Genomic DNA, 22,760 nt, shown 5'->3' with positions numbered 1-22,760 from the left:
CGATTTATTCGGCAGAGTGCTTCGAACCTTGGCCCCTGCGGCATCGTACGAAGAGCGCCGACAACTTGCACAATAAACTTACAGATTAGCCGAGGCGAACTTGGCCCGCCTGCGCAGTTCTCTGGCCTGCATCGACGTATGGGGTCGATGGCGAAAGACGTGGTTGGAGATTTGAAATGCTTCGCTGCGTCTCACGCCAGCAGACGGATGCTGATTTTCGATTCGAAAGAAAACCTTAATAATCGTTACAGGAGAGAGTTGCCCATATTTTTCTGGCTACTAATTTGCACCCGTATTACAATAGTCTTATCTCTTGTACTATCCGGTACTTAATGAGACTAATGTGACGAAATTGTTTCTTATAGCCATATTGTGAACTATGAGATCTGCGTGTTGAGTAAAATATCATCTGAGAACAGCGATTATTTTGTTGCAGTTTTCATCTAAATTTTTATGAACGTGACTGGAGGAATTACTGTGATAAGTGGAGATATAAATTTTTATTTATGAGTGAATGTATATAAACTCCTAAGTTTTCAGAGAATCTCGAATCTGTAGTAGTTATGGTTCATTCGTAGGAGGCTGACAAAGAGGAAATGGCGACGTAGTAGGTGGCACATCGTCTTAGTTGCGCGATCGACTGGCTTCGTTATTGACTTACACTGTCTTGTTAATTCCTTTAACATATAACAACGACATGACTAACCTACTGGAACTTGTATGTGAATTTATCTACGGGGTGGTGAAAAAAGGTCTATAAACAGTAAACAAAATATTCTTAATAAAACGGAATCGAAAGGCCACATAACGGTAGAAACAACACTACAGGGTGGTCGGAAATAGTCTGAAAAGCTTGTAACCGTGTTGCACTCAGGCTGTGCAGGGAAATAATTGTTCAGAAAAATAAATTCCTACCGCCATTTCAGAGCGATTTAGTATTAATGTTAGCAAATGAGATCCTTGGGCGCAAGGTCAAGCGACCTGCCAAAGACGATGTTGTCAAAAGTGTTCATCGTTTGATTTCTTAAAACCGGACAAGAGAGCGATTCGAAAATTGGACATGTGACGGTAGTTAAAAATTGAATCCGAGCCAGAAGATGAGCAATCTCGCGCTCTACCATCTACGCTATGGGAACTACTGAAAATATTCGCAACTCGGAAACGGCGAAATGTACCACAGTTTTTCCTTAACAGTTCTTTCGCAACACAACCTCCCCTGAAACACGGTTACAAGCCTTCCAGATTGTTTCTGAGCACGCTGTAGTGTTGTGACTATCGTTATGTTGCCTTTGGTTTTACTTTGATCAGGAGAACTTTTCGTTCATCAATACCACGATCTTTTGAAATGGCGCTGATGGTGCAAATGGCTCTGACTACTATGGGACATAACTGCTATGGTCATCAGTCCCCTAGAACTTAGAACTACTTAAACCTAACTAACCTAAGGACATCACACACATCCATGCCCAAGGCAGGACTCGAACCGGCGACCGTAGCGGTCGCGCGGTACCAGGCTGTAGCGCCTAGAGCCGCTCGGCCACTCCGGCCGGCTTGGCGCTGATGATTAAGCTGTTTAGCAACCATGAATTTTAAATCTTTCCATCCATCCAAACGGACAATGTTGCGTATAATGTACCGCTATAAGTTACCTATCTTATACCGGTGTATTTTAATAAACTTATTTGTACAGTGAGCTCCAAAAATGTGCTTTTTGTATTATCAGCTAAACGCTATGTGTAGAAATGATTTGAAATTTCTTTATCCTAAGTTACTAATTCAATAAGTAATTATTTTGTATTACATTTGGGCAACAGGAAGGCATTGTGGAATGTGGTGAACAGATGAACTTCATTTAACTACATACATTATAAGAAAAAGAAGTAAATAAACCACCAGGAAAGAATTATCCGAGTGCGACCGAAATGTACATATGATGTGATGTACATATACAGGCACACAAATGAATACAATTTCAGAAAAATTTGATCATTAATTTGAGAGAAAGAGTTTCACAAACTGAGCAAAACAATAACGTATTTATCCAATTCTGGCCCTTACGCACGCAGGTATGCGGCTTGGCGTTATCTGACCGAGTTTTTGGATGTTATCCTGAGGGATATCTTGCACATTCTGTCCTATTCGTATGTTAGACCATTTGGTTTTTTTTTTTTTTTTTTTTTTTGGTCTTTAGTCTACTGACAGGTCTGATGCGGGGCCCGCCACGAATTCCTTTCCTGTGCTAACCTCTTCATCTCAGAGTAGCACTTGCAACCTACGTCCTCAATTATTTGCTTGACGTATTCCAATCTCTGTCTTCTTTTACAGCCGGCCGCGGTGGTCTAGCGGTTCTAGGCGCGCAGTCCAGAACCGCGCGACTGCTGCGGTCGCAGGTTCGAATCCTGCTTCGGGCATGGGTGTGTGTGATGTCCCTAGGTTAGTTAGGTTTAAGTAGTTCTAAGTTCTAGGGGACTGATGACCACAGATGTTAAGTCCCATAGTGCTCAGAGCCATTTGAAGCATTTTTCTTCCTCTACAGTTTTTGCCATCTACAGCTCCATCTAGTACCATGGAAGTCATTCCCTAATGTCTTATCAGATGTCCTATCATCCTGTCCCTTCTCCTTTCCTCTCCGATTCTGCGTAGAACCTCCTCATTCCTTACCTTATCAGTCCACCTAATTTTCAACATTCGTCTATAGCACCACATCTCAAATGCTCCGATTCTCTTCTGTTCCGGTTTTCCCACAGTCCATGTTTCACTACCATACAATGCTGTACTCCAGACGTACATCCTCAGAAATTTCTTCCACAAATTAAGGCCGGTATTTGATATTAGTAGACTTCTCTTGGCCAGAAATGCCTTTTTTGCCATAGCGAGTCTGCTTTTGATGTCCTCCTTGCTCCGTCCGTCATTGGTTATTTTACTGCCTACGTAGCAGAATTCCTTAACTTCATTGACTTCGTGACCATCAATCCTGATGTTAAGTTTCTCGCTGTTCTCATTTCTACTACTTCTCATTACCTTCGTCTTTCTCCGATTTACTCTCAAACCATACTGTGTACTCATTACACTGTTCATTCCGTTCAGCAGATCATTTAATTGTTCTTCACTTTCACTCAGGATAGCAATGTCATCAGCGAATCGTATAATTGATATCCTTTCACCTTGTATTTTAATCCCACTCCTGAACCTTTCTTTTATTTGCATCATTGCTTCCTCGATGTACAAATTGAAGAGAAGGGGCGAAAGACTGCAGCCTTGTCTTACACCCTTCTTAATAGGAGCACTTTGTTCTTGATCGTCCACTCTTATTATTCCCTCTTGGTTGTAGTACATATTGTATATGACCCGTCTCTCCCTATAGCTTACCCCTACTTTTTTCAGAATCTCGAACAGCTTCCACCATTTTATGTTGTCGAACGCTTTTTCCAGGTCGACAAATCCTATGAAAGTGTCTTGATTTTTCTTTAGCCTCGCTTCCATTATTAGCCGTAACGTCAGAATTGCCTCTCTCGTCCCTTCGCTTTTTCTAAAGCCAAACTGATCGTCACCTAGCGCATTCTCAATTTTCTTTTCCATTCTTCTGTATATTACTCTTGAAAGCAGCTTCGATGCATGAGCTGTTAAGCTGATTGTGCGGTAATTCTCGCACTTGTCAGCTCTTGCCGTCTTCGGAATTGTGTGGATGATGCTTTTCCGAAAGTCAGATGGCATATCGCCAGACTCATATATTCTACACACCAACGTGAATAGTCGTTTTCTTGCCACCTCCCCCAATGATTTTAGAAATTATGATGGAACGTTATCTATCCCTTCTGCCTTATTTCCTCCAAAGCTCTTTTAAATTCCGATTCTAATACTGGATCCCCTATCTCTTCTAAATCGACTCCTGTTTCTTCTTCACCCTCATAGAGGCTTTCAATGTATTCTTTCCACCTATCTGCTCTCTCCTCTGCATTTAACAGTGGAATTCCCGTTGCACTCTTAATGTTACCACCGTTGCTTTTAATGTCACCAAAGGTTGTTTTGACTTTCCTCTATGCTGAGCCTGTCCTTCCGACAATCATATCTTTTTCGATGTCTTCACATTTTTCCTGCAGCCATTTCGTCTTAGCTTCCCTGCACCTCCTATTTATTTCATTCCTCAGCGACTTGTATTTCTGTATTCTTGATTTTCCCGGAACATGTTTGTACTTCCTCCTTTCTTCAATCAACTGAAATATTTCTTCTGTTACCCATGGTTTCTTCGCAGCGACCTTCTTTGTACCTGTGATTTCCTTCCCAACTTCTGTGATGGCCCTTTTTAGAGATGTCCATTCCTCTTCAACTGTACTGCCTTCTGCGCTATTCCTTATTGCTGTATCTATATCGTTAGAGAACTTCAAACGTATCTCGTCATTCCTTGGTAGTTCCGTATCCCACTTCTTTGCGTATTGATTCTTCCTGACTAATGTCTTGAACTTCAGCCTACTCTTCATCAGTACTATATTCTGATATGAGTCTATATCTGCTCCTGGGTATGCCTTACAATCCAGTATCTGATTTCGGAATCTCTGTCTGACCATGATGTAATCAAATTGAAATCTTCCCGTATCTCCCGGCCTTTTCCAAGTATACCTCCTCCTCTTGTGATTCTTGAACAGGGTATTCGCTATTACTAGCTGAAACTTGTTACAGGACTCAATTAGTCTTTCTCCTCTTTCATTCCTTGTCCCAAGCCCATATTCTCCTGTAACCTTTCCTTCTACTCCTTCCTCTACAACTGCATTCCAGTCGCCCATGACTATTAGATTTTCGTCCCCCTTTACATACTGCATTACCCTTTCAATATCCTCATACACTTTCTCTATTTGTTCATCTTCAGCTTGCGACGTCGGCATGTATACCTGAACTATCGTTGTCGGAGTTGGTCTGCTGTCGATTCTGATTAGGACAACCCCGTCACTGAACTGTTCACAGTAACACACCCTCTGCCCTGCCTTCCTATTCATAACGAATCCTACACCTGTTATATCATTTTCTGCTGCTGTTGATATAACCCGATACTCATCTGACCAGAAGTCCTTGTCTTCCTTCCAGTTCACTTCACTGACCCCTACTATATCTAGATTGAGCCTTTGCATTTCCCTTTTCAGATTTTCTAGTTTCCCTACCACGTTCAAGCTTCTGACATTCCACGCCCCGACTCGTAGAACATTATCCTTTCGTTGATTATTGAATCTTTTTCTTATGGTAACCTCCCCCGTGGGAGTCCCCTCCAGGAGATCCGAATGGGGGACTATTCCCCAATTTTTTGCCAATGGAGATATCAATTGGGGTTCCCTGCCAATAATGGTTCAAAGATAGTCATCTGGGCAGAGATCCGGCATCCTTCCTGGCAAAGGTAAGATTTGGCAAGCACAAACCCGATCCATAGAGTCCCTTGCCGTGTGTGGGCGAGCACTGTGATGCTGAAATGTAAGCCCTGGATGGCTTGCAACGAAAGTCTTAAAACGGGTTAGAATATCGTCGGCGTATTGCTCTGGTGTAAGGACGTTGCGGATGACAGCCAGAGTCCTGCTAAGAAATGAAATGGCATCCTAGACTACAGCTTGTGGTTGTCGGGTTCCACGGTGGGTGGCTTACAGGTTGGTATCCCCACTGCTATCAGGGCTTCTGCACACAAATCGTCGCTACTCATCGGGGCTCAATACCAAGCAGGACTCATTAGTGAAGTCAGTTCTAGTCGAGTCAATGACATTCAAGCAGAAAATGACCGACACCACAGCAGACATGCTTATTAGTGTACGGAGGTCAATCTTAATCTGCGCAAGAGACATCATGAGTTCAGCCATCTGGTCCATGTGGTCACTGAAGCACCAGTTGCACGTCGGATCGATGATAATGATGAATCTATGGCTCTGAGTGTCTCTCTGACGTTTCTTTGGACTTCTCATTCTGTCGTCTTTCTAGGTCGATTGCTTAGATCCTGACGCTGTGTTCGGCCATGTTTCACCCTGTCCCGCGAACATCGTGGAATGGAGGCCTCGCTCCTATTCAGATGTCGAGCGATTCGCTGATCACTCCAACCAGCTTCTTTGAGCCTAGCCATATACTCAAATCTGTGTATATTGCTCATACGACTGTCGACGTAGCATAGTTACCGTCCAACTGAATACGGTGTACGGAATGAAGTTTGCAAAGACTGATGATCTGGTATCGATTTGTCCTCTGTGTATTATCCTTGCCAGGTGCGTTGTGAAGTTTCGGTGCAGTGTCATATATTCATCCATCTGCTGCCAATGTTTACAGTGTTGCTTGCGTTTTCCGTCGATACCTGTGTGAGTATCAGTTTGTGACTAAGTAGCATAACTCCTTTGCTAGTGTCACTATTCTTTTTTTATTCTCTTAAAGTGTACTGTAAAAGGGTGGTACAATTAGTACACCCACTGGAACAAATTATGAAACCAGATTCCTAATTTGTATCACCGGCACATCTTTAGAAAATGAAGTGTAGTGTGCTTCTTTTTCTGAGAAATTCCATTCTTTAAACCTGATGTCGTTGTTTAAAAAATCTTGCTTACTATTTAGGCTGTAATAAATTAAATCTGAAAAGAGGTATAACTGAGACATCAGTCCCCTACTTGCATACATCACAACCAACAGTGCTTTGGTCTGTTCCTAAATGTCTAGGCCCTGACTGCACGAAAGTTCTTGCAAAACGCTGTTACTTTGATGTCTATGCTTCTAATACATGTCGGGAGTGGTCTTGGAAAATTATGATGGAACAGCTGATTTGTATAGCCAATGACGTAACGATGTTTTCGTTTCGATCACGGGAGAGGTAATAGGTGTCTAATATAACTACTATCTCACTTTACTATGGTCTAGAAACGATAAAAGTGAATTTTCGGAGAGAACTCCTTCTTTTACAGGAGCAAATATGCACGAAAACGTAGTAAATAATTTTACCCTGAGTTTTGCCGTATCTTAGCGTTTCTGCTACTGATATGCGTGTGAAGGATTCTGGAAGCAAGTAAATAGTAAGAGCTAACATTGATCTAAGACTACCGCTACTGATCCGTCTGTCAACAAGTTTAGAATTTACGTTACCACGTGGTCACCTTTCAACCTAACATAAAGCGAAGGCTGCGGCACACTTTAATCTGCCACCACAACCCAGGTACTCCATTCAGATTCGTTGGCTTTGCAAGAGACAGTCAAATTGTTACTTTGAAACCTAACCTAGTTCTGTTGCTTACTGTGCATCAGTAGTGTAGATTCCAGGTTTGAGATGGAATCATTAACCATACTTCAACATAGGTAGCGCAAAAGCACTGTATGTATCAATAAAAAATGTCCTGTAATTGGTAAAAGCAGAAACTGAAGAAATGAACATCCACCGAACGTGAGTAAATTCTTTCACTTTGTCAACGTCACAAATAATTGCATAATGAATAACATTTCCACATAAAAAATACAAATATGCTGCGCCAATGACGCCAGTGAGGCTGAACGCGATATTTTTAGCTGCCTGAGTGTTGTTATGTCTTAATGCTGGTGCGACGTTTGAGGGCGGTCAGATGGTGTCTCGTGATGTCTAACGGTGATTCAGGTATGAATGCCGGTTTTTCAGTAGTCACTTCGAAGCTTGCGCTGAACACAGTTCTGCAGAATTCCCTCTTCGCTAGAACAAAGAGCATTTATTGATGAAATTTTTTTTATGCAAATCGTTTAAAACGTTAAATGAAAGGTTCAACATAAAACATCAAGAGACAGCTGCTCCTGCAAAAAGTGTTGTTTAGAAACTGACAGCTAAATATAGAGTAACAGGTTCAGTCGCTAACGGCGAACGTAACAGCGTGAAGAAAGTTCGTTCACGGGAAGGTATTGAACATGCTCACGACACTAGGTAAGAATTCCATGGAAATCAGCCATACGTCTATCCTCCCAACTAAACATTAAACGAACCTCTAGCCAGAACATGTTGAAGCTGTTACAATGCGAGCATACAAAGTAAAAGTGATGTAAGCATTAAAGCCTACGGATTACGCACAACGTCAACACTATTGCGGAATGGTTACTTCTGCATGTTGCTGATGTTTACCTCGATTCAGATCCTTACTTCAACTCAGACGGAGCATGGTTTCACCTTGGTAGGTACGTGACGTCTTAGTACAAACGCCGTTAGACAGTCCCGGGGAACGCTTTCAAGTGGCTCTGCAGGGTCTGAAAGTAGGTGTTGGGTGAGCAGTTTCACGCCAGTGAAATGTAGACCCCATTTTCTTTAACTACACCGTGAACGCTAAAGTGCATGTAACGCAATTGTTCCAACAACTCACAGTGCAGCTAACGAAGGAAGAACGAGAGTATCCACTTTTCTAGCAAGATAGAGCTATGGCGCATACTTCACGGTTTTCTGTGTCATACGTCCATGAAGTTTCTATAGGTTTCTATAGGTTTGTAGCCTCACAGATCGTTCGATTTGTCCACCTGTGATTCCTATTTGCGGTTTAATTTAAAGGGTAAACAAGCCACATACAAATGAAGAGTTAAAAAAAAAATATTCACAATGTTGTTGCGGAAATTTCATCAAATTAATTGGCAAAAGCTTGCAGAAACATGTTGCGTTGCGTATCGAAGCTTATAGTGAACGTTTTGAGCACCTCCTCTTACCTCATGATCTACTGAATATTCAGTTCGTTGTTTTCCATAATAATAGTTTACTATTCTATACTCTATATTTACATCAAACGAGTGAATTGTCTGTATGTTGTTTATAAGATGTGGGGACACTTTTATTAGGGCTACCCTATAGTATCAGACTGACATTACAGCTACTCTGAAGCATAAAATTAGATCCGACAAATTACTCAATCTTTTCTATTCCAGAAATATATTTTAATTTTCATCACATTACATTAAGGAAGAAGACGTCGTTGAAATGTGATGCTACAGGAGAGTGCAGAAGGTTACATGCGTTGTCTGAAGAACTAATGAATGGGTCAAAACTAAAATTTTGGGGAACAAACGAGTTTTGTGGCATTTACAGAGGAAACAGGGAAAATTAATCTGCTAATTGATGGAAGTGTGGGGATTAAAAGTTGTAGAACAAGACGGAGTTGCAGCACAACTGGGAGCTTAAAATGCATGCAGATTGAAATATGTGTTTAGAGATAATACTTAAAACATGGACTAGCGTGGAAATCTGCATCAAATCAGTGTGTATACAAAAAATCCGTTCATCACATATAAGGAAGTATGAGCTACGTATTGGCACTAATAAGTAACTGCGCACGTGCCTAATATTCCTTGTCAGTGAACATTTACAGTTTTCTAATATTCAGGAACAAATGGGTTTAACGACGTTCAGTATCCATAGTCAAGTGAATACAAATTGTAATAGAACTGAACGACTAACAGTTCAGAAAATATTCTCAAGATACCAACACACATTTTTCTAAAATCATTATCTCTAACTGAGGAATACAGAAACTGAGGAAAATGAAATGTGCTCTTTTATGGGGGCTAGTTCAGTGGCTCCAATATCTTCGTTCTTCGCTAAAAGCATTACACTGTTTTCAAATTTTGAATTCATCGAGGATAAAGTGCTCAGGTAGAAGAGCTATCTACGGCTTCTACAGAAACCGGACTGAAAAGTAGAATGACACTAAAAGTGACACAGTGATTCCGAAGAGACTGAGACCAAGTTATTGCTTATGCTGTATATTACTCAGACAGTGCACAGACCAGGCAGTAAAGGAAACTAGGCAGAAATTTGGAGAACGGATTACAATTAACCAAAAATTAATTTAAAAAATTATAATTTTGCTAGAGACACGAAAGGGCCTGGCATATCAGTTGAACAGAATGGAGAGTAGAGGCTATAAAATAAATAGTAACTAAAGTAAAACATGGCTAATATGTTGTAGTCGAATTAAATCAGGCGCTTCTGAGAGTATTAAATGAAGAAATGATACATATAAAGTAGTACAATCAGTTTGCTATTTGTGAAGCATAACAACTTACTGTATCCGAAGTATAGACAGATTAATATACAAACTGACAAACTGTAATTATAGAGAGACATTTGTAACACTGAATCTAAATTTAAGAGTTAGTAAGACTTTCCTGAAAGTGTTTGTCTGTATAAGTATACGGAAGTGATGACAACACAAAGAAGAGAAAAACTTCGTTGAAATGTTGTTTTACAGAAAAATGCCGTAGGTAATTATATGAACTCATCAATAGGTACTAATCGTATTGGAAAATAATGGGCTTAAAGTCAAAATTTCAGGAAGAAACGGAACAGGTTGACAAGTTTATCCTGAGGCATCAAGGAATAGTTTTATAATAAAGGAGGATATTGTCTATTTTGTGACCAAGTGGCGTGGATATAATACCTGGAGACTGAGGCTTAACTCGACCAAGAAGCTTCTCGATGATCTAGATCGCGGCAGCTATGACGGGATTAAGAGATTTGCATTGGATCCAGTCTGTAGAACTGCACGTCATCAGGCATCAAAATGGAAACCGTCCAACAACAACAACACCATGTTTAGTCTTCTTCATTGTTACCTTCTGACTTGAGCTGCACATTGACAACAAAGCAACTGGGAAATGTTGACAGATATTCGAGGAAGTGAGCCAATGCTAATTATCTATTAAACAGCGAACGATATTTTACATTAACGATCAACTGTCAACTGCGTTAGAAACTAAAAACGTTAATGTTCAACCTTTATAATAAAATAATATCAAGTGATTAATTTTTCCCCTAAAGTTGCGTTAGCCACGAAATATAAAGTCTGCAACCCTACGAGCATTATCCTTCCAAAATATAGTTTCATTGGGTTACACAACTTTGCGGCGATGTAATATTTGCAATAAACTATCTCAAAAGTTAGGAAAATATTATAATTTACTTACCAAGCTGTTTGTTCATCGAAAGCTTAACTAGTTTTCGGTTAGGTTCAGCATGAATATTTCATGCTTCAAACCAACTGTAAACTAAATTATCCTCCAAACAATCCTGTTGGAGGATCATCGGCAACTGAGGATTATACCATAGGCTGCAGATACTGCTACTGTTGTAAAGTTATTTTATTATCACACAACAGGTTTTGGGCTCTTATATGCCTATCTTCAGGTTGAGAGATAGCAGGGCACTCTCACTTCAGACAGGGTGTCATGCTGCTTAATGTTCTTAGGGAAGATGAACTTTATTATGTGGTTGCTATACCTGGATATGATCTGACTTCATACATCATGATGAAATGGTTTGTCAGTAGTTAACGCTCTTGCTTGTGTGCTCTAGTGAAGGAATAGCGGTGAGCTTTACTAGCGTTCAAAGGAAGAGGGTGTCGATTTATAAAACATCAGTAAAAGCGAATGTCGGCTGAGGGCCGAGGGGAGCGATTTTTCTGCAGAACCTGGGTGAAAACATTTGCGTATTGCCTAGTTCCTGGGTCACATTGTGCAGACGCGTTGGATGGGGCTGGTCGGTCGACGGCCGCATCCAGGTCGGCTGACTAGCGCCGAAGAGTCGCTGCTGCTATGGACAGAGCATTGACGACCGGCGATAAAGCAGAGGATGGGCCCATGTAATGCAGGGAGCCGATGAGATGACTGTGAGTTTTTGCAAATATCCTTTGAACCGGTCAATGGCGCCCATGCGTCCAGACTCTGCTAAAAAACAAATTTATGAAGGCTCGAGGCTTTCGGGGAGTGTAGGGGCGTTTTATGGAAAGTTCGAAATGGACGCAACAGGGGAGATAACGATCTTTTTAGGGAGGGCTGTGGTTCCATACAGGTCATGCTTTTAGCAAAGACACAGTGTAAAAGCATGGGAAAGAGGCCGCAAAGCCGAATCTCTCTTCCTTTCCTCCCAGTTAATTTTTAAAATCGCTGCTTGATCAAATCTGTGTATGCAGATCAAGGGGCAGCCTCCCAGTTTAAAATGCCAAGCTCTAGCTCATGATTTGCTTGGGCTTCAGTGGGTGTTGTATAAGCATGTAAATATGCTATGCTATCCAGCTGACGAGGAAAGCTGAGAGAAAGAGAAGTCAATCTTGTAATTTCGCTTCGCTAGTAAAGAACTGTGGGTCTTTACCTAAATGGTGAGACTTATGTTCTTTTCTAGTGTGCCACTTACAGCCTGTGCCAGTCAGCATCTGAACCATCAGAGGTACTGCTTCTAGCATCATGTACACAATGAGTGATGCGTCGGTGTACTTATTTGGCTTGAGTCGGCCGTCTGAACATTTGACATATTCCATCACACGTTGTAGTGGGACGGAGTCAAATTGGTTTCACAGACCAGCAAACAGGTCCACCTGCACACTGGAATTCACCGAGGTTTCAGAGGCTCATAGGAAAGTACCTGTGTTCCGATTTAGCCAAACGCGAGACTGAATACGTGCATTTTATCGAGCGAGCGCCATTAATAACAGATTGCTGCCATCCATGACTCCAGTCGCTAAGCGCGTAGTGGTTTCCTGCGCTGACCAGCAGGTGGTTACAGTGTGTCCTGCTACGGCGTAGTGCTCCCGTATATGCTTCTCAGCACCATGGTCTTTGGAACCGTGTTTTTCTTTATGGAGTAATAGAGTGCCGATGCTTCATTGTATCGTAGTTTTTTGGCTGTACCACGGATTCACATGTAAGAAGTGCAGTAAATCGAAATGTTCAAATGTGTGTGAAATCTTATGGGACTTAACTGCTACAATCATCAGTCCCTAAGCTTACACGCTACTTAACCTAAGTTATCCTAAGGACAAACACACACACCCATGCCCGAGGGAGGACTCGAACCTCCGCCGGGACCAGCCGCACAGCCCATGATTGCAGCGCCCAAGTCCACTCGGCTAATCCCGCGTGGCTGTCAATAATACCTTGTACTTTCCGTCCCACTACTACGTGTGATGGACTATGTCAAATGTTCAGACGGCCGACTCAAGCCAAATAAGTACACCGACGCATCACTCATTGTGTGAATGATGGTAGAAGCAGTACCTCTGATGGTTCAGATGCTGACTGGCACAGGCTGTAAGTGGCACACTAGAAAAGAACATAAGTCTCACCATTTAGGTAAAGACCCACAGTTCTTTACTAGCGAAGCGAAATTACAAGAGTGTCTTCTCTTTCTCTCAGCTTTCCTCGTCAGCTGGATAGCATAGCATATTTACATGCTTATGCAACATCCACTGAAGCCCAAGCCAATCATGAGCTGGAGCGTGGCATTTTAAACTGGGAGGCTGCCCCTTGCTCTGCATACACAGATTTGATCAAGCAGCGATTTTAAAAATTAACTGGGAGGAAAGGAAGAGAGATTGTTTCAGCAGCTGGAGTGGAATATTTGCACACCAACCTGAGATGTTTCAGCAGCTGGAGTGGAAAATTTGCACACCAACCTGAGAAATTTCTGTGTCAGTTTCAGCAATACGAGCATTTTGCAGAAGAATTGTTTTTCCCACATAGAACGGCGAGCGAACTGGTGACGTCAGCACTCACCAAGATTCACGCCATACACTAGCGTTAGTGCCACCATAACGACAGAGTAATGGTAAGTCTAGTACCCTCAGTAGTTCATATATCCTTTATAGTAGTTGGGTTGCATGAATAAGTAGTAGTGTTAGATGGTATGAGAGTGACTGAAGTGGATGTGGTGTCTAAGCTGGCTTAGTACTTTGAGTGCATGAAAGGTTGTGAGAAATTAACACTACACTATCATACATTAGAACACCTCACTACTACTTAAGATTATAAAGATTTAGTCACAGAAAATTAACCATTTAAAATTATTGCTGTAATAAAATCAAGAAATAATTTCAGAACAGAATAAGATTTTATTTTTGCCAAAAGAGCTCTGTACACGATTTATTTATTATTGTATTCTTGGAGTAATCATGTAAAGGAATCCTTTACAATTTCGTTCTAATTCTCACTGTATTTATGCTGTGAACATATTTGTAAAAACACAGCACTAAGTCCCCATGTAAGCATTGTGCAGGCTATGGGAGCTGAGTGGATGGTGACTTATCAGGCAGTTGGAGAGGTCATTGACTCCGGAGCGGTTATAGCTGCTCAGCTGATGGGGCGCCTAGGACTGAAGTGGTCCGATGGTTCATCTGCCAGTCTTGTGAGCCAGTGGTGGCGCAGCAGGTGGTAGTGACCCACATAGCGTTCGCAGGGCAGCTGGTCGACAAGACCTCATCAGGCTGCGTGAATGGAGGCAGGTTTGGACGAGCCTCATCATGTCATGAGCTGTCAACAAAGGGCCAGTGCCTTGGCGGCATTCGAGAACTTTCGCCGCCACTTCCGACTCCAAGGTCCCGACAGACCTAACGCTGAATGCAAGGGCGAGTGCATGCCACTGGGACAGGGATGCGGAGCGTTGAATGGACACACTTAGTTTCTGGAGACACAGGTCAACACAGACGGCGATGGTGGGAGGTGATTAAAATTAATCCTGTGTCCATATTCTGAACAAGTCATTCCATGAATGTCTCCGACAGCAGCAATGCATTGCCGACTACCATGTCATCCAAGACAAGACGGTCAGTAATCGAGACGCCAGTGATTGTTGGCCACATACAAGGTCTTGCTTCACTAAGAGTACATGCCGAGTAAAAGGGATAAACCATCTTGACAAACTCATTGTGAATAGCTGCAACATCTGGCCTGTAACATGACATGTGTAGTGCTGTGTTTATTCGTGTCATGACTGTAAATTTAAAAATTGTGCCCCGCAAAGACCTTTGAGAATGGAGCTGTAGGAGGTAGGTGTTTTGGTTTCAATTAATTTGTTTTATATCTGCCTTGCTGATTTCATTTTTACAAGATCACATGTATTTTCGGTGTTTTCTTACCAAGTTTTATTTTTTAATGACATCATGTATTATTTTTCGTTCTGTGTAAAGGTTCATCCCCCCCCCCTCCCCACACCCTCCCATGAACCATGGACCTTGCCGTTGGTGGGGAGGCTTGCGTGCCTCAACGATACAGATAGCCGTACCGTAGGTGCAACCACAACGGAGGGTGTCAGTGTTGTTTCTGAAAAGGGGCAGCAGCCTTTACAGTAGTTGCAGGGGCAAAAGTCTGGATGATTGACTGATCTGGCCTTGTAACACTAACCAAAGCGTCCTTGCTGTGCTGGTACTGCGAACAGCTGAAAGCAAGGGGAAACTACAGCCGTTTTTATTCCTGAGGGCATGCAGCTTTACTGTATGGTTAAATGATGATAGCGTCCCCTTGGGTAAAACATTCCGGAGGTAAAATAGTCCCCCGTTCGGATCTCCTGACGAGGACTACTCAAGAGGACGTCCTTATCAGGAGCCAGAAACCTGGCGTTCTACGTATCGGAGCGTGGAATGTCAGATCCCTTAATCGGGCAGGTAGGTTAGAAAATTTAAAAAGGAAACTAGAAAGGTTAAAGTTAGATATAGTGGGAAGTAGTGAAGTTCGGTGGCAGGAGGAACAAGACTTTTGGTCAGGCGGATACAAGGTTATAAATACAAAATCAAATAAGGGTAATGCAGGAGTAGGTTTAATAATGAATAAAAAATTAGGAGTGCGGGTAAGCTACAACAAACAGCATAGTGAACACATTATTGTGGCCAAGATAGATACAAAGCCCACGCCTACTACAGTAGTACAAGTTTATATGCCAACTAGCTCTGCAGATGATATAGAAACTGAAGAAATGTATCATAAAACATACGAAAGGAGAGAAGGAAACGTAGTAGGTGAATATGGATTGGGGGGAAGAAATTAAAGAGGAAGCCGACTGCTAGAATTTTGCACAGAGCACAACTTAATTATAGCTAACACTTGGTTCAAGAATCATGAAAGAAGGTTGTATACATGGAAGAAGCCTGGAGATACTGACAGGTTTCAGATAGATTATATAATGGTAAGACAGAGATTTAGGAACCAGGTTTTAAATTGTAAGACATTTCTAGGAGCAGATGTGGACTCTGACCACAATCTAATGGTTAAGAACTATAGATGAAAACTGACGAATCTGCAAAAAGGTGGGAATTTAAGGAGATGGGACCTGGGTAAACTGACTAAGCCAGAAGTTGTTCAGAGATTCAGGGAGAGCATAAGGGAACAATTGACAGAAATGGGGGAAAGAAATACAGTAGAAGAATAATGGGTAGCTTTGAGGGATGAAATAGTGAAGGCAGAGGATCAAGTAGGTAAAAAGACGAGGGCTAGTACAAATCCTTGGGTAACAGAAGAGATACTGAATTTAATTGATGAAAGGGGAATACATAAAACTGCAGTAAATGAAGCAGGCGAAAAGGAATACAAACGTCTCAAAATTGAGATCGACACGAAGTGCAAAATGGCTAAGCAGGGATGGATAGAAGACAAACGTAAGGATGTAGAGGCTTATCTCACCAGGGGTAAGATAGATACTGCCTACATGAAAATTAAAGAGACCTTTGGAGAAAAAAGAACCACTTGTATGAATATCAAAAGCTCAGATGGAAACCCAGATCTAAGCAAAGAAGGAAAAGCATAAAGGAGGAAGGAGTATATAGAGGATCTATACAAGGGCGATGTACTTGAGGACAATCTTATGGAAATGGAAGAGAATGTAGATGAAAATGAAATGGGAGATACGATACTGCGTGAAGAGTTTGACAGAGCACTGAAAGACCAGAGTCGAAACAAGGCCCTAGCAGTAGACAATATTCCATTAGAACTAATGACAGCCTTGGGAGAGCCAGTCCTGACAAATCTCTACCATCTGGTGAGCAAGATATATGAGACTGGCGAAATACCCTCAGATTTCAAGAAGAATATAATAATTCCAATCCCAGAGAAGGCACCTGCTGACAGATGCGAAAATTTCCGAACTATCAGTATAATAAGTCACGGCTCCAAAATACTAACGTCAATTCTTTACAGACAAATGGAAAAACTAGTAGAAACCGACCTCGGGGGAGATCAGTTTGGATTCCATAGAAATGTTGGAACACGTGAGGCAATATTGACCCTACGACGTATCTTAGAAGCTAGATTAAGGAAAGGCAAACCTACGTTTCTAGCATTTGAAGACTTAGAGAAAGCTTTTGACAATGTTGACTGGAATACTCTCTTTCAAATTCTGAAGATGGCAGAATACAGGGAGCGAAACGCTATTTACAATTTGTACAGAAGCCAATTGGCAGTTATAAGAGTCGAGGGACATGAAAGGGAAGCAGTGCTTGGGAAGGGAGTCAGACAGGGCTGTAGCCTCTCCCCGATGTTGTTCAATCTGTATATTGAGCAAGCAGTAAAGGAAACAAAAGAAAAATACGGAATAGGTATTAATATCCATGGAGAAGCAATAAAAACTTTGAGGTTCGCCGATGACATTGTAATTCTGTCAGAGACAGCAAAAGACTTGGAATAGCAGTTGAACGGAATGGACAGTGTCTTGAAAGGAGGATATAAGATGAACATCAACAAAAGCAAAACGATGGTAATGGAATGTAGTCGAATTAAATCGGGTGACGCTGAGGGAATGAGATTAGGAAATGAGTCACTTAAAGTAGTAAAGGAGTTTTGCTATTTAGGGAGCAAAATAACTGATGATAGTCGAAGTAGAGAGGATATGAAACGTAGACTGGCAATGGCAAGGGAAGCGTTTCTGAAGAAGAGAAATTTGTTAACATCGAGTGTAGATTTAAGTGTCAGGAAGTAGTTTCTGAAAGTATTTGTATGGAGTGTAGCCATGTATGGAAGTGAAACATGGACGATAAATAGTTTGGACAAGAAGAGAATAGAAGCTTTTGAAATGTGGTGCTACAGAAGAATGTGGGAGATTAGATGGGTAGATCACATAACTAATGATGAAGTAGTGAATAGAATTGGGGAGAAGAGGAGTATGTGGCACAATTTGACAAAAAGAAGGGACCGGTTAGTAGGACATGTTCTGAGGCATCAAGGGATCACAAATTTAGCATTGGAGGGCATCGTGGAGGGTAAAAATCGTGGAGGGAGACCAAGAGATGAATACACTAAGCAGATTCAGAAGGATGTAGGATGCAGCAGGTACTGGGAGATGAAGAAGCATGCACAGGATAGTACAGCATGGAGAGCTGCCTGAAACCAGTCTGAGGACGGAAGACCACAACAACAACAACAACGTAAAGGTTATTTGTTTTATGTAAATTGTATGTTGTTTTTTTGCCTTGACACTTACATCTTTGTAGTAAAGGAACAGACTGACACATGTTAAAGAAATAAGCTATACAGATGACACATACAAAATGAACACTAGGAATTCTTTTATGTTGGATGAATGTGATGACGTTTGTGTAGCATTGGTAGTAATCTTTCATGAGACAGAGTATCCTCAGGACAACATTATTATATTCTGGTTAAGGAAATAACCTTCTCTGACCCAAATTTCAATTGAATGAGTAGATAAATGTCTGCATGACTCTGTAAGCGCTTAGTAAGTACTATTAAAGTCTGGGTCTACAAGAATATGACCATCAAATTTTTAATCCCCACTTTAATTTTGTAGGCATGCAACAGAGAGTGTATGTATGACCTGTGGTTCAATGTGCTAAAGACAGGGTATAACATTGTGCTATGGTTTATGGTGAACAAAGATTGTCTCATGGTTATTTCTTTGGTAATGGACCAACTAAAATGGCACAATTTATTCGGTTCCAGGTCACAATAACCAATTTAAAGTGTGACACTCTCCAAGAATACGTTTTAGAGGAATGGGGAGGTTGTGAGAGATTGAAGGCTCTCTCACTTCTGATACGGTGTCATGATACTTAATGTTTTTAGCGATGATGATTGTTATTACTTGGTTCCTATACCTAGATACGATCTGACCTCATACATCATGATCAAAATGTTGTCAGTGTTTAATGCTCTTTCTTGCTCCTACAGTGAAGGAATAGCGGTAGGCCTTACCTGCATTCAACGGATGAAAGCGCCAATTGAAAAGACTGCAGGAAAAGTGTGCGGTGGCTGAAAAACGAGGTTAGCATTTTTTCGGTGGAACCTGAGTGAAAACATTTGCAGACTGCCCAGTTCCTCGGTGTCATTGTGCAGACGCGTTGGATAGCGCCGGTAGGTCGGCGGACGCGTCAGGGTAGCCTGACTAGCACCAAAGACTCGCTGCTACTATGGACAGAGCATTGATGACCAGCAATAAAGCAGAGGATGGGCCCATGTTAGGCAGGGAGCCAATGAGACGACTGTGAGTTTCTGAGAAGTTCCATAGAACAGGTCAGTGACGCCCATGCATCCAGACTCTGCTACATAACATATTTATGAAGGAAAGACGCTTTTAAGGAGTTTATGGTCGTTCTTTCGAAAGTTCGAAATGGACCCAACAGGTGAGATAACGATCTTTTTATGGATGGCTGTGGTTCCATCCAGGTCATGGTTTAAGCAAAGAAACGGAGTAAACGCATGGGAAAGAGGCCGCAAAGCTGAATATTTTCTACCTATTAATTTTTAAAGTCGCTGGTTATTCGAATATGAGTATGCAGAGTAAGGGGCGATTTCCCAGCTTCGAATGCGCGCTCGAGCTCATGACTGGCTTGGGCTACAGTGGATGTTCTCTAAGCATGTAAACGTGCTATGCTAGTAAGCTGGCGGGGAATGCTGAGAGAAAGGAAGAAGTCACTCTTATACTGGCGCTTCGCTAATAAAGAACTGCAGTTCTTTCCATAAACGGTGGGACTTGTGCCCTTTGATAGTGTGCCACTGACAGCCTGTTCCAGTCACCATCTGAACCGTCAGAGGTACTGCATCTAGCATCACGCATACAACGAGTCATGCGTCGGCGTACTTATATCTGTCGAGTCAGCCATCTAAACATTTGACATATTCCGCCACACATAGTCGTGGCACAGATGAAGTTGGTTTGTCACACCAACAAACAGGTCCACCCGCACACTGGAACCCCCCGGGATTTCAGAGGCTCATAGGGAAGTACCTCTGATTCGAATTAGCCAAACGCGAGACTGCGTACGTGCATTTCTTCGGGCGAGCGCCATTAATAACAGATTGCGGCCAGCCATGACTTCAGTTATCGAGCGCATCGTGGTGTGTCGCCCTAACCATCAGGAGGGTACAGTATTCGCTGCTACGGCGTAAGCCCCCAATATATGCTTCTCAGCACCATTATCTTTGGGACCATATTTTTTAGGGAATAGTAGAGTATAGATGCTGATAGTATCGTTGTCTTTGGGCCATACCACGGATTCACATGTATGAAGTCAGATGAAGCGAATAGTGTTCTGGTGTGCTGAGCGGCAGCTGATTACTATGTTCACCATAGACCGCTTATCATTGAAAGCCTTCGTCCAATAAAAAAAGTTTGTGTACCGTTTCATTAGCCATTTTTTGTCTTGTGATGTTAAGAACGAGTAAATATATTGTTATGTAGACCACAGCTCCTCCCAGTGCTTTGATTAGCATTGCCTTTGCGATTTTATTAAATTCTTGGTTACAGTAGAAAGTTGGAAGCTTGCAAGGTGTCATTACTTTGTACTGTGACCTCCGAGCGCCGCTGTGGTCGTGTACTAGTTGCGGTGTGCTACTTACGAGCGCTCTTAGGTAGCACACCGCACCTTGTACACGACCACCGCGGTGCTCGGGGGTGACAGCACCAAGTTACGACGCCTGAAGATGGGCGTATAAGTGCCTGAAACCGATCGTGTGATAGTAAAAGAACTTTACAACTCTAATGGTATTTTCAACCTCTGGTAAATTTTCCTACTTAATTATCGGAATGAGAATGGGCGGAGACAGGCGTATTTAAATGTTTCCTTGAAATATCATGTATTACAATGCTTCTAGGAAAATTTTTAAGAAGTACTTCACAATTCGGAAAAATCAGTCCCTTTTGTAACGAATTTCTTTCACGAGACGAGACGAATTCCGGCGAGGTGTAGTTGAACTAGTCACGAAAACTTAAAGGAGCTCATAACTGTTGACAACGGTGACGCAATTATAACAAAAAAAGGGACTCCTTAGTTGTATGATTGCATCACGTGATTTGGCATCATAAGGACGATGATCGGTGCCAACAATCAATAACCACACTGAAACAGCTGGTGGCAGCGCTGGAAGAGGAGGGTATAAAAAGCATATCCTGGGGGGGGGGGGGGAGGGGCGGCGGAAAAGTGTGCAGCCTTTCCAGTAATGCGAAACGAAGCGATTTATGTGACGTTCAAAAGGGGCTGACGATTGCCATTCGTGCCAAGGGTGGAAACATTTCCGAAACTGGTAAAAAAATGGGTCGAATGGCTCTGAGCACTATGGGTCTTAACTGCTGAGGTCATCAGCCCTCCGAGAACTTATAACTACTTAAACGTAACTAAGCTAAGGACATCACACACATCCATGCCCAAGGCAGGATTCGAACCTGCGACCGTAGCGGTCGCGCGGTTCCAGACTGTAGCGCCTAGAACCGCTCGGCCACCCTTGCCGGCCAAACTGGTAAACCGTTGGGGAGTCGCCGTGGTAAAAGTAAACCGTGCATGGCCAAATTTCGCAATCCAAAACGGGAGCCGAGGTAACTTTGGAGCTCAACAGGCAGGGGTGAATGACGACTGTGTGCAAAGGCATGCAGCTGTTGAGTAACTGACCGACCACATGAACCAAGTGACTACCAATGGGGTATCCTCAACGATAGTTCAGCAAACATTGCTAACCTCACCAGGCGCCTGGCTCAAGCATCCATGCCGAATGCAAGGGACTGATGGCCCTAGCAGTCTGGTCCCTTCAATCCCACAAACCAACCAACCAACCATGCCGAATACTGTTCTTCGCCAATACCGCAAATGGACGTTCCCTGAGTGTGGCATGTGGTTTTTTCATGTTCCGTCCACAAATGGCTGTGACGTCGTTGGAAGTGTCAAGAACAGAGGAGGAAGCGTTGTGGTCTGGGAATGTTTTCGTGGGATGATCTCGTCAATCTGGTAGGCACGATGGATCATCACAAATATGTATCTATCCTCGGGGACCATGCCACCTCAACATGCAGTTGGTGTTTCTTCGGCACGACGCCATCTACCAACAGGATAATGCAACGTGCCACTCAGCCCTCAGTGTACGTACATGGTTTGACGAACACAACGATGACTTAACCATACCCCCCAAGCCACCAAACTCCCCAGCTGTAAGCCCAATCTAGAATGTGTAAAACCACGTTGATCGGGATGTTGCGCCAGTGATCCTCGAGCGAGAAGTCTACGTTGCAGAACCACATCTCGCAGTGATAAGTACTGCAAAGGTGAATATTCAGGCATTTACAGGTGATCACATTAATGTGACTTTATAGTCTATAATGGACACGCAGTGTGGTGTATAGACCAGCAAATATTAATGCAAATTTGTGCATTTAGATAATTTGACAGAAAGCAGTTGATGTTAATGGCAGAGTGTGGCCTCGTGAAATAACGGAAAAACTTTATCGTTTGACTCATTATGAAAAGCTTCATAGCCATTCCCAGCCTGCATGTATAGATCAAGCCGCATTTATGAATCTATTACCTACCGGGTATTGAGACAAGTATGTAGAATATTCCCTTCGAAATGAAAGCCTAGAACAACCGGTGCTAAGAGAAACGAGGGCCACTTTCCGGAGCTCGCCCGCGGTATCTCTTCCAATGTGACCCCAGGCGGCAACTTAAAAGGCCGAACAGCGGCTGATGCGGAAGCGGTCCTGGTCACTCGAAAAGCAGGTACCCTGAAAATGTAATGGCCTGCTGTCGCTACTTTGGAGGACGCAGTCGTCTTCCACCGAG

The sequence above is a fragment of the Schistocerca americana genome, chromosome 3, assembly GCF_021461395.2.
Source record: "Schistocerca americana isolate TAMUIC-IGC-003095 chromosome 3, iqSchAmer2.1, whole genome shotgun sequence".
Classification (NCBI taxonomy): domain Eukaryota; kingdom Metazoa; phylum Arthropoda; class Insecta; order Orthoptera; family Acrididae; genus Schistocerca; species Schistocerca americana.
The sequence above is the reverse complement of the archived record's forward strand: the minus strand, read 5'-3'. Positions refer to the sequence as shown.